We start from the raw sequence: 17,695 nt of genomic DNA on the forward strand, positions 1-17,695 counted from the left end.
TGAAATAACATGTACAGAAGTGTTTGTAAGGCAATATAACCACAATCCACATATAGGTATGAATATAATGTTTTTCTTAAAATTCTCACTTCACATCTCCTTTTCTTATTTTTGTCTCTTTCTCATGTGTGTGCATAGAACTGCCTGAGCATATGAGTGCATGCATGTGAGTCTGGGAAACATTTGCAAAGTTTCACCTGAAAAATTTCTTTCTATACCATCCTAAAATTTTTATAGAGTTCAAATTTCAATTATTAGATTGGTGCAAAAGTAATGGCAAAAGCACCATTTTTTGCCATGGCAGTTTTCGCCATTACTTTATTGTGCACTTACAAGAGGTAGTCAACTCTCCCATATACACAAAAGTTAAGAACAACACATATTGAACAGAACAGGGAATGGAGAAAGTGCTTTTATAATAAGCATCTTTTTTTTCACCAGCCTTAGCATTCTTAGGACAAATTGAATTCAGTAATCCCCATAAGGCCTAAAGATGAACTTATTTTTTAAGACAAAGATGAACTCCGTGTCAAGATGATGCAAGAATATTATTGCTATTCCTTTTATTATCATATATAGTACCTTTCCATTGAAAAGCCAAAGGCGTTTTACAAAATCTGACAGTGATCCTCTTAATGTCCCTCTGGGCTGAGCAGGCTTCATTACAAACAATAAATAATAACTGCCCTTTATTTTGAAATGTCTCCGACAGAAGCTATTAAAAATGGATTGGATGGTCATGATTCATGGATTCTAAAGGGAGCTTATTTTATGAGAGGGAAGATGGTGGGTTGCTAGATGTTTCTATCTGTTGGAGTTGTTTTGACTCAAGAAGCTAATTGCATCAGAACTCCAGTGTACCTGAAAAGTGTCTCTCATAATTACTAACATTTACTTACAAATTAAAAGAAATATAGGCTATAATCATATTATATAAAGTAAATATGAAACAATTATCAATTTACTGACTCACCGAAGATTTCCAAACCAGATAATGAAACTATCTACTGGCGTGTCTTCTGACTGAGTTCCCCTGATTTAGTTGTTTAACTAGAGATGTCAGTCACACTGCCTGGCTGACCTGCACGTGCTCCAAAGGAAAGTGGCCCCTTCTCCATTCCCTACTGAAGGAAGAGCCCTGGGCAGTCACATTTGGTACCATGTGTCCCCACCTCTCAGGACACAACTGGTTGGAAAAGAATGGGCACCAGACCCAGGGCAGTCAGTGTATGAGCTAGTTAGTGACCCATGCATGAAAGATGGTCTAAGCCAATGAGACTATCTATCTTAGGCAATCTAAGTGGGATATTCCAGAATAGAATTATCAGTGGGAAAATACAGTGAAAGGGAGTGAAATGGAGATAGGCTGGACCACATTATGAGTGAGGTAAACTGTGCATGAGCTATAGTTATAAATGAGCATATACTTCAAAATGGAGAAAAGAATCACAGATTAGAGGGTGAATAAGCCAGTTCCTAGGAAGAGAAAACAGAGAGGCATGTGCGGAAGGGTAGGTGCCCTGTCAATTGTGGAGCACTGCGGCAAAGACATACTGCTGAGATCTCCAGAGAAGTCTTGGAGTAAGACCCACCTTTCAGTTTTTTCTCCTGAATGTGAGTGTGTTGACCCTACTCTGGCTTCTGTATCTTTGACATTTCTTTTGTCCTCTTGTATGTTCCCAATATCCTGACTTAATTGAGTTAGTTTGGGTCTTTGTTCCTGGAAACCAAAAAACTCCTTAAGACAGTGACCCTCCAGCATGACAAGGAGTATCAGATATACTTGTTGCTTAGTGTCCACTTCACCAGTGTGTGAATGCAAGCCATAACTTAAAAACAAATAAAGCAACAACAGCAAAAACATGTCTTCCCAGAACATCTTCCACCAACCTTTGAGATCATTCTCTACTCTGTAGATGTTTTACTCATTAGCACACTAATTATATCTTTCAGCTGCCAAGCAGGATTAGATGTTATTCTAATAAAAAGGGCATGTAGACAGGGATATTCATGGAATCTCATGCATTCTCTTTCTAGCCAGTTTAGTATCAAAATTGTCCCCATTAGTATCAAAATACATATGTAAAACACCTGACAATTTATGCTACACTTTATGCTACAATTCGTACTATTCTCTTCCCCAAACACTACTTCTAAAAATTAGCTGTTTTCCTTTGGCCATCTAATATTCAAGAGCCATGCAATCATCTTTCCTTACCATTTTCTGGCTTTAATTAATCATCTTTTAAAAATTACTGAATATAGTTGTCACTATTGACAAATAAAACCAGAAGTTCTCATTAAAATGTTACACATTTTCGGCTGGGCACGGTGGCTCATGCCTGTAATCCCAGCACTTTGGGAGGCCGAGGCGGGTGGATCAGGAGGTCAGGAGTTTGAGACCACCCTGGCCAACATGGTGAAACCCCATCTCTACTAAAAATACAAAAATTAGCCGGGCACAGTGGCAGGCGCCTGTAATCCCAGCTACTCAGGAGGTTGAGGCAGGAGAATCTCTTGAACCCAGGAGGTGGAGGCTGCAGTGAGCTGAGATCACGCCATTGTGCTCTAGCCTGGGCAACAGAGTAAGACTCCATCTCAAAAATAAATAAATAAAATAAAATAAAATGTTCTACATTTTCATTAATATTTACTCTCCTTGATATTATTCATTAAACAATTAAATTACTATTAGCAGATAGTAATTGCAGGGTATAAAATGCAAATGTCTATGGTATCATACAAGTATATTTTGCTGATAGAATTTAATTTAAATACTCATTGTTGATTAGTCCTTTTCTCATAGAAATAAAAGATAACAGGAGTGCATATTACATTCACTTCTATTAATGAATGCATTTATTCAAGAAATCCTCGTGGTGTTTAAGTTAATGATATGAAAAGATCATGACTTTTTAGCATATGGTCAGTGGGAAAGATATCTGCCTAGGCACAGAATAGACTGAGGTTGAATGTTTAATGTCTGTGGGTGTTTACTGCTTCTCTCTGTAGACAGGATAGCACTCCTGAGTCCCAAGGAGCTGAAATTCTTTACATTACCTTGAAGAAGGGAATAGTTTGAACATCAATGATTTCTCACATTTTCCTCTACCAGTGACCCGTTAAAGAGTACTTTCAGGCTGGGAATGGTGGCTCATGCCTGTAATCCCAGCACTTTAGGAGGCCGAGGCAGGCGTTTGAGACCAGCCTGACCAACATGGAGAAACCCCGTCTCTACTAAAAATACAAAATTAGCCAGGTGTGGTGGCACATGCCTGTAATCCCAGCTACTCGGGAGGCTGAGACAGGAGAATCGCTTGAACCCAGGAGGCGGAGGTTGCAGTGAGCCGAGCTCACGCCATTGCACTCCAGCCTCTGCAACAAGAGCGAAACTCCGTCTCAAAAAAAAAAATAAATGTCTCCCATGGAATTCTTGTTTTAAAAGAGTCTTTCATATTTGAAATATACCTTTCAAATATGTTTATTTAGTTATTGATTTATTGAAAACATTCCATTAATTCAATATATATTTAAAACTAAAATCAGCTTCTGATTAGGATGAGAGAGCAATCCTTAGCATACTGACTTTATAGAATTTCAGTCAAAATCAAAAAAATTTAACATTTTCGTTAGTTTGTATAGACCTTTTCTCCTAGGGCTTTTGAGATATTGAAAATAAGCTCAGAAATTCCATCAGTACCTTCTGATATTTCTAAGGAACACTAGGGTAGGAACCACTGTCGTCACCATCTTTGTGGTTTTTCAGATTTCCCAAGGCAATCTTGTTATCAAATGCTCATTTTCACTGCTAGCTGTGATTTGGGGTTTTGATAACATGGTTATATCTGCAGCCAACAGATCTTCCTATCCTTCAATGCTAACAGAACCTGGATTTGATCAATTCTTATGTATTCCATGTCAAGGGAAACTGACTCCTCACCAACCCCTAGGAAGGACTTATAATCTACTTGTGCCTTTCCCTGCTTTGCCTTTCATTGAGTTGGTGTGTACAATATGTTACTTAGTTCTATCAATGAGAAATAAGGGGATATCTGCTGATTTAAACCAATCATAGTACATAGGTGACAAAAATCTGACCAATGAGAAGCCTGATGGGGAGTGTTATGAAATGCTTTCTTTATTCTTTAAAAAAAAAAAAAGGCAAGAAGCAAAGATGTTTCACTTTTCCTTTGTATTGTCTGTGGAGACTTTGTAATGATGTGACACCTGGAGCTAATGCAGCCATTTGGTGATCGTGGGGAAACTGCTGGCACATTGATGACTGACAGGCTGGAAATATGGCAAGAACCCTGGCTCTGATGATTTGTTAAGCAACTTTATTAACTAACCTGGAACTTCTTTACTCCTGAAACGCTTTTTACATAATATAGCTTAAGTCACTTTTTGATACATTTCTCTAGATAGTTCTGATGCTCCCACCTAAAGGTAATTCAACTGATATAATATAAACAATCATAATTTAAAAAATATTAGCAGTTAACAAGTATACTCATGGAGTCTCAGAGTTGGGAGGGACCTTAAAGGTCATCTAGTCTAATCCCCTGCTTGTGTTATCCAAATTAAAAATTTGATGCACAATCTGTAATCACTGTTGTGCATTAGATGCTGTGATAGTAGGCTTACATTGACCTTCTGAAATTATTGTCACAATGACTAAATAAATGGCATATTATTAATAAGAGGCAAGCTGTTATGGGCTGAATTGTGTCCCCCTCAAATTCATGTTGAAATTCTAACCCTGTTATGCCCAGACCGTTTATTCCCTGAAGAAGACCACCAGAGTCCAGAGTCAAAGCCAAGCGGCAAGGATCTTTAATGCAAGTTCGAACTTGGTCCCTCCGTTCCACAACATACAAGAGGGCCTCGAACAATGCGTGTGCTCGCTTTTTATAGCCCAATGAAAATAGGATTTGTAAGGTTACAGCGGAACAGGGAAAAAGGGAATTCTTTAGGTTACAGCATTACAATTGGTTAACATATTAAGTTATACATTTAGCAGTTATCTATTGTTCCCGTGCTTTCAGTAAAACTACAAACGGCGGCACCCTTATCGGGGATTTCCCAGGATTTCCCAAGCTGAGATATATGGAGAAATGTATTTGCACTGGGCCCAGTTTGCACTGGGCCCAGGAAATTGAGAGATATATGGTGTCTGTATTTGCACTGGGCCGTGTTTGTACTGGCCCCAGGAAATTGAGAGATATATGGTGTCAAGTGGAATGTATTTGCTGGGCCCAGGACTGACGAATGTGCCTGATTTCTTTCAACCCTTAATGTGATAGGGCCTGTAAAGAGGCAGGAGATATTTGGACATTTGAGGAATTTGGAGATAGAGTTTTTAAGAGGTAATTGAAGTTTATTTTTGAGACGGAGTCTCATTCTGTCACCCAGGCTGGAGTGCAGTGGAGCAGTCTCAGTTCACTGCAACCTCTGCCTCCCGGGTTCAAGCAATTCTCTGCCTCAGCCTCCCGAGGCCACCACGCCCGGCTAATTTTTTTGTATTTTTTAGTAGAGACGAGGTTTCACCATCTTGGTCAGGCTGGTCTTGAACTCCTGACCTAGTGATTCACCCTCCTCAGCCTCTCAAAGGGCAGGGATTACGGGCGTGAGCCACCACGTCCAACCTTTGACCCAGTTTATTAGCTGGATATGTCTTCTGATATGTAAAATTGCCAGGGCAAAGAAGACAAGATTGCAAGTAACATCCCTTAAGACTGTCCAGCGTTCTTTGACCTTATTCCATGCTTATTAAGCAGTTTCCTTTTGATTAATTAGGCTACCTAACTACTTTGATAACTGGTAGAAAGTGCCCTGGATAGCCACCTGACATAATTAATACATTAGAGAGGTGTATCACATGTTATAAATTAATAACTTCATGTTCTGACCTCACATAACAGTCTCGTGAGTATAATTAGAGTAAATAATTTGTTCGTCCCATTCACTCAGCACTTTCTTTGTGCTGGGAACTACCATAGGTGCTGAAAATATGAAAGTGAAGAGGATGGATTCCGGCTCTGAGGGCTTCTGTCTCTATTAGGAACTCACAGTCCCACAGGCAGCTCTTATAGGTGCCATTTAGGGAGCAAGTCTTAGACACTGGAATAAGGACTTTCTGTGTTTCACAGTTGTGCTTCTTGTTCATTTTTGACCTCATTTCTTAGAATTATCTCCCTCATTCATTCTGCTTTGGCCATGCTGGTCCATAAGCTGTTTTTTGTTGTTGTTGTTTGTTTGTTTGTTTGTTTTGAGACAGAGTGTTACTCTGTTGCGCAGGCTAGAATGCAGTGGCACGATCTCAGCTCACTGCAATCTCCACCTCCTGGGTTCAAGCGATTTTCCTCCCTCAGCCTCCCGAGTAGCTTGGATTGCAGGCACCTGCCACCATGCCCAGCTAATTTTTGCATTTTTAGTAGAGACGGAGTTTCACCATATTGGTCAGGCTGGTCCTGAGCTCCTGACCTCGTGATCTGCTTGCCTTGGCCTCCGGAAGTCCTGGGATTACAGGCGTAAGCCACCACGCCCAGCCCATAAGCTCTTTAAAGTTTTTTCTTGCCAGTCTGCTCAGGACTTTCATGGAACCAGATGGCGTGGCAGATGATTCAGCTGGAGAAAGCAATATTTTGGCTTCTTTTGTCTACCTCTATTTTTTTTTTTTCCAAAATTAATTCCTTCTCAGTCTCATGATATATTTGAAGAAAGGATCATGGAGCTCTTATCCCTGTTGTTCACGCACACTGACCTCCAGTTCGATTTTCTAGACCCTTCAGTTTGAATTCATGGATGGTACCATGATATCCACGCATCTCTTGTTGGGAAGTGGAGACTTCTTCCCTGCATGTATGGACCTGCAGTGACATGTGCTGTCTTTCTGAAAAACACAATGAAAAACATCTAAAACTCCTCCCATTATGATTTGAATAAATGTCAATTTATTAACATTTTTCTTTCCCTACTTCCCATCTTTTGCCTGAAGATATAAGCAGACATTCTTCTCCAGTGTCTGCTCTTTCATCCTGCTAAGGGTGAGGATTCAGGATATCTTTTGGATGCCTACTCCTTTTAAGGCAGGCCATTTATAGTTTTGCTGCATGGACATAATGTTAACCTTTTCAAAAGAAGCAGGGCATGTTTCAGAGGAGAGGTGAAGTACATTAAAGACAATAGCCTCTCACAGTCTGATCTGAACTATGGTTTGGGTCAGACAGTATTTTAATTAGTTTGGATTTTCAGTCCATTAAAGGAAAGCTCTGATTACATTTTACAACAGGTCACTAGGCAAAAATCTGCTTCATCTGCACAATGATTGTGGTTCCTTTTCATTTGACTATGTCACTGGAAGACACTTACTCTGTGCTGGGGAGCAGAAGCAACCCATGGGGGTGTCTCATTCTCCCAACCACATCAAAGCACTTTTTACACCACAGAGCCCTAAGGGAGGATACTTAGGTGCACGAGCTGATGTTTACTTATTCATTTCATAGTATCCACCGTCAGCCTCATGTCCTGAAAACAATGGGGTGGTTGCTGCATTAAAAATGCATCAGTTACCAACTCCAGAACCCAATGTGAGATTACAGGATATCTCTGCCCCATGTAAGGGAAGCCCCTATCTTTCAACTTTAACAGTGAGCCGAGGAATAAGGAGGGAAACTGTAGTTCTGAAACATTGCAGTGCCTATTAGAAGGAAAGCATGCTTGCTGTGCCTGTGCTTAATAGTTGGTCTTAGAATGACCAAAAAATGTGGGCAAGGGGGTAGTAAAAACTTGAATTTTTAAAGCTATAAAGCCTGGGGTTTTAGTGGCACTCTGAAATGTTTGCAGTATGTGTCCGTATCACTAAAAAATCATTATATTAAAAAAATCACTTCCAGTCATGGAAAAGCATCATCCAAAGATACAGTAGACTTTCCTTGCCTTTCAGTCCTTTGTAAAAGGCATTTATTTAATAAAAGACCAGTCCAAGTAGGCATTTTAAAAAATTCATCATTGTCTTTATTTTATAGTAGAAAAACTAAGTCATTTCATGAAAAATTGTTATCGGTGGAGGGTGTTCAGTTCCTTGGCATCTTGAACAAAGAACTGGACAAAATGCACAAAGCAAGGAAGGAATGAAGGGATTTATTGAAAATGGAAGTACATTCCACGGTGTGTGAGCGGGTCGAGCATAGGGGCTCAAGGGCACCGTTACAGAATTTGTGGGGGTTTAAATACCCTCTAGAGGATTCCATTGGTTACTTGGGGTACACCCTATGTAAATGAAGAGGATGAAGTGAAGTTACAAGGTCATTTACTCCATGTATACCCTATGGAGAGGATATTCCCTGCCACAGCTAGAGAGTAAATTGGCATTTCTTTACAATATTTATTATTTTACATTAATCAAGATTAAGAGCTTTATGAAAATGTTAGTTAGCCAAATATCTCCAATTCTCCATCAGGTTTTAAAGAATATTCAGTGAAACCCTAAAAAGCAAGAAATCTTGAACTCTCAGATATGGGAATTTATAGAGGAGAACAATTCCACAATTTTAGAAACATATTTCTCTATATAACGGCCCTTTCTTAATTGAAAATGACCCAGATATTAAATGAGCGTCAAAAATAACTTTAAGATTTTAATTTACACAAAAAGTTTACCTAAAACACTTATTCCATGCACTGTACTCAATTCTTTCACTTTTATCCTGGGAGACAGGAGACATCAATCAACATATGTAAAATGAACATTTTACATATGCTCCAGAAAGGCGGGCGGGAAAACTCAAAACAGAGAGGGGGTTTGGGGGCTTCCAGGTCACAAGTAGGTGAGACACAAATGACTGCATTCTTTTGAGTTTCTGATTAGCCTTCCAAAGGAGACAATTAGATATGCATTCATCTCAGTGAGACTTTGAATAGGAGGTAGGTTTGCCCTAAGGAGTTCTTAGTTTGAATTTTCCCTTCAGCTTGGTGATTTTGAGGGCCCAAGATATTTTCCTTTCATAAATTACTCTCATTTGTTAAAAAAAAAAAAAAAAAAAAGCATGCAAACCAAGATCATTTTGTTTTGGCTGGGTTTATAGTTTTATAACTTTCTATGCCAAGCACTAACATCTCAAAATCTCTAGCAAAGACAGATTTATCAAATAAAAACGTATGCTTACAATTCTGAAGGCATTTCTATCTTTATTTTACCAATAATTTTAAAGCCAGCTTGTTTAGTAATGTAAGTCACATGAACTTGAAAACTGCTTAGACTATTTACTTAATTTATGGGCACTCTTTTACTTATAAGCCAATTTGGTAGACACAGGATATAACAGTAAGTATACATATAAATAAACACATCTAGACACGTATACACAGGTGTAAGTGAAGATCCAATTGCTTACAACCCTAGCCATGAGATAGCAATAAGAGCTCACCAGTTTTACTTTGTTTGCCCCAATAGATAATCCAGTGAGGGCTATGAACCAAAATTTCAGGTAAAGCAGTTTTGACAGCAGTTTGATTTTTAAAGGCCAAACCTCCCCAGACTCCAAAGAACACTGGGGCTAACCAGCACCAAATGAGAGCATCATATGTCAGCTAACTAGGCCCGCTGCTTAGCACAAAAGCCTGCATACATGCAATGGCCATCCCACTCTCCCAGTAGACAGTAAACTCCAGATTCTAAACAATTTTGGGGCCAAGCAGCATTGCAACTCTGAGAGAAAATTCTAAGGGCTTATGACTGTCAGGCCTCTGAGTCCCAGCTAAGCCATCATATCCCCAGTGACCTGCACATATACATGCAGATGGCCTGAAGCAATGGAAGATCCACAAAAGAGGTGAAAATAGCCTTAACTGATGACGTTCCACCATTGTGATTTGTTTCTGCCCCACCCTAATTGATCAATGTACTTTGCAAACTCCCCCATCCTTAAGCAGGCTCATTATAATCTTTCCCACCTTTAAGAAGGTTCTTTGTAATTCTCCCCACCCTTGAGAATGTACTATGTGAGACCCAACCCTGCCCTCAAAACATTGCTCTTAACTCCACTGCCTATCCCAAAACCTGTAAGAACTAATGATAATCCCATCACCCTTTTCCGACTCTCTTTTTGGACTCAGCCCGCCTGCACCCAGGTGAAATAAACAGCCTTGTTGCTCACACAAAGTCTGTTCGGTGGTCTCGACACATGAGACAATGACTAGGTCTCACAACTTCTACTGAGGTCCACAGGATCCCCCAGAGTGTCCTCCTGTGGGGTGCAATCTTAAAGTGTCAGATGTCACTGTTTAGGTGGGCACCGGTGCCACTTTTCATGCTTTCCCTTCAGAGCCTACTATGAGCTTTCCTTTGTACCTGAGTGTAATCCCTGACTTTTAGCATCCTTATAATTTGATAAGGCCATGCTTTCCCGTGCTTCCCTTTCCACAAACTTCGATAGGAACTGGAGGCTGGGTGGGTTTCTTTTGCCCTTAGTCATATGAACAGGGGAAGGGTAGAATATAGCATAAGAAAAGAAGGTTTAAGTCACCTGAAACTTGTGCAGGTTTGCTCTGAGCTGTGCTACATGTAGGGAGCAGGGACCACACCCAGAAAAGATAAAAAAAAAAAAAGAGTCATTTCCCCTTCTGGGCAAGGCAGTTATTCCCCTGCATTCCTAGGCCTTCAGGCAATACTAGGGAGTGACTCCAGCCAATTCTCCTCAATTTCCAAGGAGCTACTAGGAAACAGTCACTGAAAGACTGAAAAAGAAAGAAAGGGGGGAAAAAAAAAGAAATGAAAAAGGCCCTGATCCCTTAAGCAAACTGGGTGGCGGCAGTTAGGCACCTTCACATGTAAACCCCTTAGTTTCACCAGCCACAGCCAGTAACTTGCAGTTGCTTCCTTGCTTCAGTGCTGTCCACCAAGGGTCCTGAGTTGGAAAGAAAAGAGAGAGACAGAGAGAGAGAGATTCCCCTGTAAAGAGCAGAAAGGAAAGGGGAAAGAAGAAGAAAAATAAGTCCCAAACTTTAGGCCTACCTTCTCCCGGAACTTCTGACTGGCTCATCAAAATATGTTACTGCTTGGACGAAGGGTGGCAAGATGGCGCACTTCCGGGTTCTTCATCACCACTTTTTCCCGCGCGCGCGAAAATGTAGCCGGCGCCCGGGAAGGTGCAGATCAACCGGGCATGCGCCAGGTGACGTCAATCGGAAGAGACCAAGATTTACCTGGTCGCACCTAGGAACGCCCCCAACACGCCCGTGCCCCGCCTATTGCCCTCCCACTCCCAGAAAAGCCGCTCCTGGCAGGCGCGCCGCGGGAACTCCCAGTCCTGTCGGGACTGTATCAGGAACTTCGTGGGAGAGCTCCACCGGGCGACTCTCTTGGCTTCCTTTGCCAGAGGCCAACAGACCTCACCCTCCACACCTTCTTGCCTGAAGCTAGGTGACCAAAAAATAAATTTGCAGTTTTGCTCCTAGCCTTGCCTACTCGCTGGTTCTTTTGTGCTCGCTCTGGTGGTCTTAGAAAAACAAATCAGTTACCAGTGGAGGGTGTCCAGGTTCATGGCATCTTGAACAAAGAATTGGACAAAATGCACAAAGCAAGGAAGGAATGAAAGATTTATTGAAAATGAAGGTACACTTCACAGTGTGGGAGTGGGCCTGAGCATAGGGTGCTGTTACAGAACTGGTGGGGATTTAAATACCCTCTAGAAGATTCCACTGGTTACTTGGGGGTACTCCCTATGTGAATGAAGAGGATGAAGTAAAGTTACAAAGTCATTTACTCAGTGTATGCCCTATTGTTGGGAAAAGGGCTTGTGGGGGGCCTGCATAAGCTGGCCATAAAAATATGGGACAATAAGTTGTGGAAAGCCACGAGAGGCCTCTGAGGAGGAGAGCCTCCTAATTGCCATCACGCTTCCATGCTCAGAGGAGACCTGCTCTCTCATCCATAAACACTGTATTCGAGGAGAAAGACACTCCTTCGAAGCATTGGAATGTGGCCAGACATGCAGGCTCCTAGTTAAGTGGGCTCGCGCTAGCTACTCTCTGATAAGTTAAAGATATGCTGTTTGAGCACAAAGGAGATTCATTTAAACCACCACTGCTATAGATTAGGCGTGTGACGCACTGCCTCTCTTTCACTGTTTCTCGCTGAACGTCTGCTTCTGACCGTACTCAATAAATAGTGTGGAGACCAGAACTTTGGGTCTTTGCAGCCTCTGATTTGCTCTGGCCCCCTGGCTCCTACCTTTATGAACTCTTAACCTGTCTCTTCTGTTCCTTTGTCGCCACCAGACTTCAGGTACCCTATGGGTGGTGTTGAAGCTGGTCCCCAACACCCTCTGGAGAGGATATTTCCTGTCATAGCTGAAGTGTGAATCAGCCTTATGTTCCCTTGCCTCCAGACCCTATTTTCTTGCCTCAAAATGAAATCATTTGTCCAATGCATAATATAGTCAAAGATCTTGACACAATGGGTGTCTTAACTATCATTTCTCACCTTTTTTTTTTTTTTTTTTTTGGAGTCTTGCTCTGTCGCCCAGGCTGGAGTGCAGTGGCTTGATCTCAGCTCACTGAAAGCTCTGCCTCCTGGGTTCAAGCCCAGGCATGAGGCACTGCACTCAGCTTCTCACCTTTAGTCAATAAATATTATTTATCTTTAAAGACAATGAAAAATTACTCAATATAGTAAAAATAAACATCATTATTTTAAACACCACATCTCTGTAACCTCTTTACATTCATTAACACGCTGGAGTAAAAACAATGATGGTTCTTGTTATGGCTTTGTGTTTCTTTAAAATATCAACTAAAATAGATTTCTAATTTGGGAAACATAATAACTAATGTCATTTGGTTTTAAAAGGAATTGTATCTTAATCATCAAGCTAAAGACATAGAAAGAAAACAATGACATGGTCACTTTTAGTTTATCTCAGGCTCCTGTTCACCATCTAATCAGGCACCCTTAAAGTAATTCCAGCAAAATGTCTAAGAAATTCATGGATCAACCTCTAAAGCACATCAGGAAAAGTGCCAATATAGTGAATGGCAAGAAAAACAATGGCAGCACATCTTATTTAAACTTTTTTTTTCTTTTTTTTTGAGACAGAATCTCACTCTGTCGCCAGGCTGGAGTGTAGTGATGTGATCTCACTGCAACTTTCACCTCCTGGGTTCAACTGATTCTCCTGCCTCAGCCTCCCAAGTAGCTGGGGCTACAGGCATGCTCCACCATGCCCAGCTAATTTTTGTATTTTTAATAGAGACAGGGTTTCACCATGTTGGCCAGGATAATCTTGATCTCTTGACCTCATGATCTGCCACCTCGGCCTCCCTCCTTGGCCTCCCAAGGTGCTGGGATTACAGGCATGAACCACCACGCCCGGCCTTATTTAAACTTTTGAGATAATAATACAGGAGTGGGAACCCTTGTGACATTTTTTTCTTATTTTGGTTAACAAGATTTATACTTTATAAACTTTATACATGTGGCACACTGTAAGGTTTAAAGAATAAAATAAGCAAGATAGCTCCCTAAAACAATTGAAATAAGAAAGAGTGCATTATAATAACTTTTATAGGCACGAAATTCCTTATGTTTTGAGCAACTTGAAATTCAACCCTCATTATTCACAAGGACTCCAAGTAAGCCAGTTTACAAACCAGCATGGGCACCCTACAGATGACTCTTTCTTACTAAGGAGTTCTCGGGATAAACGTGTTTACACTTTGAACAGTCACGTAGATATCATACAGATGGTGATTGGATATCACTATTCGGTGAAATTGCTTGCCTTCCTTCATGATTTCTTCAGCCTTTTGTTTGTTTGTTTGTTTGAGATGGAGTCTCGCTCTGTTGCCCAGGCTAGAGTGCAGTGGCGCCATCTCGGCTCACTACAAGTTCCGCCTCCCAGGTTCGAGCAATTCTCTTGTCTCAGCCTCCCGAGTAGCTAGGACTACAGGCATGCGCCACCACGCCTGGCTAATTTTTGTATTTTTAGTAGACTGGGTTTCACCATGTCGGCCAGGCTGGTCTCGAACTCATGACCTCAGGTGATTCACCCGCCTCGGCCTCCCAAAGTGCGGGAATTACAAACCTGAGTCACCGCACCCGGCCCAGTCTTTTTTTTCAGTAGGCAAAAGATTTTCTAAAAAGTCTGAATATTCCAAGTGTAGCTCATCAATTGGAAAAAACTGGAGCCTCCAGTCAGCAGTTAACAAGGTGATAGGCATTCATCTTTCCTATCCTTCTAATGCACCATCCAAACAAAATTTGTGCAAGTCAGGGAGAGAAGGCCAAGTTTTCAAGTCTAATTTCGTAGAACTGTGAGAGTGCCAACCACATTTATTTTGATAAGAAACTCAGCTGCAATTGACAGAGATGACCACTGGCAGCCCACCACCTTGGCCAAGTCAGGGTAAACCGGCAGCGGCTCGAGGAGGCAACGCAGTAAGGAAGCCGCGCGGGAGTGACGAGTGGCGGCGGGCATGAAAGTTGTGAGCCAGGCACTCCTGTCCTGCAGCGCCCAGATGTCGGGCGTGCAGTCAAGGTGGAGGCACAGCCGCAGGAAGGAGCACAGGTCTCCTGGTGCAGGCAGGCTGGCCCCTAGGCAGTCTGAGGACCAGGCCAGGCCTTGGCGCAGGCCAGTTGGGGAGGCCCTGGGTCAAAGCAGCAGCATGCCCACCTCCTCCAAGCAGCATTCGCTTTTTTTTTTTTGAGACGGAGTCTCGCTTTGTCGCCCAGGCTGGAGTGCAGTGGCCGAATCTCAGCTCATTGCAAGCTCTGCCTCCTGGGTTCACGCCATTCTCCTGCCTCAGCCTCCTGAGTAGCTGGGACTACAGGTGCCCGCCACCTCGCTGGGTAGTTTTTTGTATTTTTTAGTAGAGACGGGGTTTCACCGTGTTAGCCAGGATGGTCTCGATCTCCTGACCTCGTGATCCGCCCGTCTAGGCCTCCCAGAGTGCTGGGATTACAGGCTTGAGCCACCGCGCCCGGCCAGCATTCGCTTTTAAGATGCCAATCTATCAGTACTTTAAGATTTCAAAGTGAAAATATTCATAGTTTTCTGGTTAAAATAAAAATTCCAAATGTTTCGTGGGCCAAAAAATGTACAAATGCAAATTAAAAGCACAATGAGATACACCTCACACTTGTTACAATGGCTCTTATAAAAAAGACAAAAGATAAGTGTTGATGAAGACGTGGAAAAAAAGGAATCCTTGCACACTGTTGGTAGGAATGTAAAATAGTACAGTCATTATAGAAAACAATATGGATGTTCCTTAAGAAAATTAAAATAGAACTACCATATGGTCTGCAATTCCACTACTAGATATGTATCCAAAGGAGATGAAACCCATGTGTTGAAGAGATATCTGCACCCCCGTTTGTTGCAGCATTACAGGAGCAAGCTAAGAAATCGACCTGAGTGGCCATCAACAGATGAATGGATAAAGAAAATGTATGTAAACACAATGGAATACTATTCAGCCATGAAAAAACAAGGAAATTCAGTTTTATGTTACAACGTGGATTAACCTGGAGGACATTATGTTAGGTAAAATAAGGCACAGAACGACAATACTGTATAGTCTCACTCGTGTGTGGAATCTAAGCAAGTTGAACTCAAAGAAGAAAAGAGTAGAATGGTGTTTATCTGAGGCTCAAGCTATTGGAGGTGACAAGGAGGTGAGGTTGGGCAAAATCAAAATTTCAGTTAGGAGGAATACGTTCAAGGGATCTAGTGCACAACATCATGACTATAGTTAATGGTATGTTACATTTTTGAAAAATGCTAAGAGAGTGGATGTTGTATGTTCTCACCACAAAAATGATAACTCTGTAAGTTAATGTATATGTCAATTAGATAGACTTAGTCATTCCACAATGCATATATACTTTAAAAATCATGCTGTACATGATAAATACATACCATTTTATCTGTCTATTAAAAAAAGAAAACAATGTATAAAGGGCATATATTTCCCTGACTAAATCTTAAGTTTCTTACTCACCTCTGAGCTCCTTAAGGGTGGAAATGTGTCCTAGTTATGCTGACATCCCTGATGCCTCGCAGGGTACTGACTGCAGAAGAAAGGAAGAAAAGGAAGGAAAGGAAACTTCTGTCAGTTATGAAGAATTAATGTAATAGAAAGGAAACACTTCAAACAAGAGTGGGAGATGATGGCAGAGAGTGATCCTTTAAATGCTGGAGCCAGTTTTCTCTTTCTTCCTCCAATATGTTCCTTTTTCGTTTCTTGAGACCAAGTCTTACTCTGTCACCCAGGCTGGAGTGCAGTGGAGTAATCTTGGTTCACTGCAACCTCCGCTTCCCAGGCTCAAGTGATTCTCCTGCCTTAGCCTTCTGAGTAGTTGGGATTACAGGTGCCCGCCGCCATGCCTGGCTAATTTTTGTAGTTTTAATAGAGACAGGGTGTCACCATGTTGGCCAGGCTGGTCTTGAACTCCTGACCTCAGATGATCTGCCCGCTTTGGCCTCCAAAGTGCTCGGATTACAGGCGTAAGCCACCACACCCAGCCCCTGTCTTCTTAGGGATATTTTTTTTTCTGGCCTCTAACACATGTTAGGGCCTTGCATTTGAATTTCATAACTTTGTGGAATCATTTTACTGTAGTAGAGAGAGCAACATGGAACGCCAAGAAGTCTTGCCTGGGGGTGTCCTTTATTCCTGTGCCTCTTGTGACTTGGGGGAAAGGCAGGCATCTTTTTGTGGTTTAATTTCCCAGAGAATTATCCTCATGAGGCACAGGGACACAGGATAAATATATGTAAAGAAATTAAAACTTTTTAGATTAAAAAAAAAAAAGCCAGGACGAAGTCTTATTATGGATAATACACTTGGTGGACATTACTGAAAATGGGGTCATTTGTGGGCAATGCAAATGATTTTTTTTGTCCTAATAACAATTTCATAATGCTAATTTTAAAAATATTCTTAGAACCTCAGTTAGAAATAAATGCATTTCTTTGACTTTTATGTTTTAAAAGAAGCCTAATTTTAAGAATATAATTGATGATTAATTACACTGCCCTTTTTCATAGACCTGATAATAAAACACTGTACTTTTTACCATACTTATAAAAATAATTACAGCACTCGATTTTAGAATAATTTTTCCTAGACCTTCTTTCAAAAGCAAATGTACTTTCATTGCTAGTTATACCTTACACTTACAGTGTAATCATAAGTATACAACATTAATTAGTTAAGATTTTCTCTTAGGAATGACACTTCTTTGTATGGCTTTAGAAAATAAAGTATTAATAATTTTTAAGAGCTGACTATATAACAAGAGGTTATTGTCGTGGATTTCAATAAAGAGGTGTGTTTTCCACATTCTCAATGTATGCATGTTGCTCACACCCACTGTCTTCCTGGGTTTCCTCTCTTGGTGAAGGGCATTACCAGCCGTCATGGAAACCTGGAGCCACCAGAGATTCTTTCCTTTTAATCATCCCAAACATCAGTTATCAGGTCCTGCAGATTCTTTCTTCTTGTCATCTCTTCTCTCCATCCCCTCTTCTCATTCCCAATACTATTGACATAGTTCAGACTCTTATCAGCTCTTGTTTGGACCGGTAGGCTTTTTATGGCACGTCCCTTTCAGCAAACTAATGTGTTCAAACTCTCCAATAAATTAGACTTGATGACATTATGAGATTAAATACACATACTATTTGTCTAA

At 41.2% G+C, this 17,695-nt stretch overlaps 1 pseudogene; it reads right to left on the reverse strand.

The window, feature by feature from the left end:
• Window positions 1–13,663: 13,663 nt before the first annotated feature.
• On the reverse strand, window positions 13,664–17,465 carry LOC105506821 (annotated as a pseudogene).
• Between the last annotated feature and the right edge of the window lie 230 nt (window positions 17,466–17,695).

This window comes from Colobus angolensis, unplaced genomic scaffold (assembly GCF_000951035.1).
Source record: "Colobus angolensis palliatus isolate OR3802 unplaced genomic scaffold, Cang.pa_1.0 Scaffold14, whole genome shotgun sequence".
Lineage (NCBI taxonomy): Eukaryota > Metazoa > Chordata > Mammalia > Primates > Cercopithecidae > Colobus > Colobus angolensis.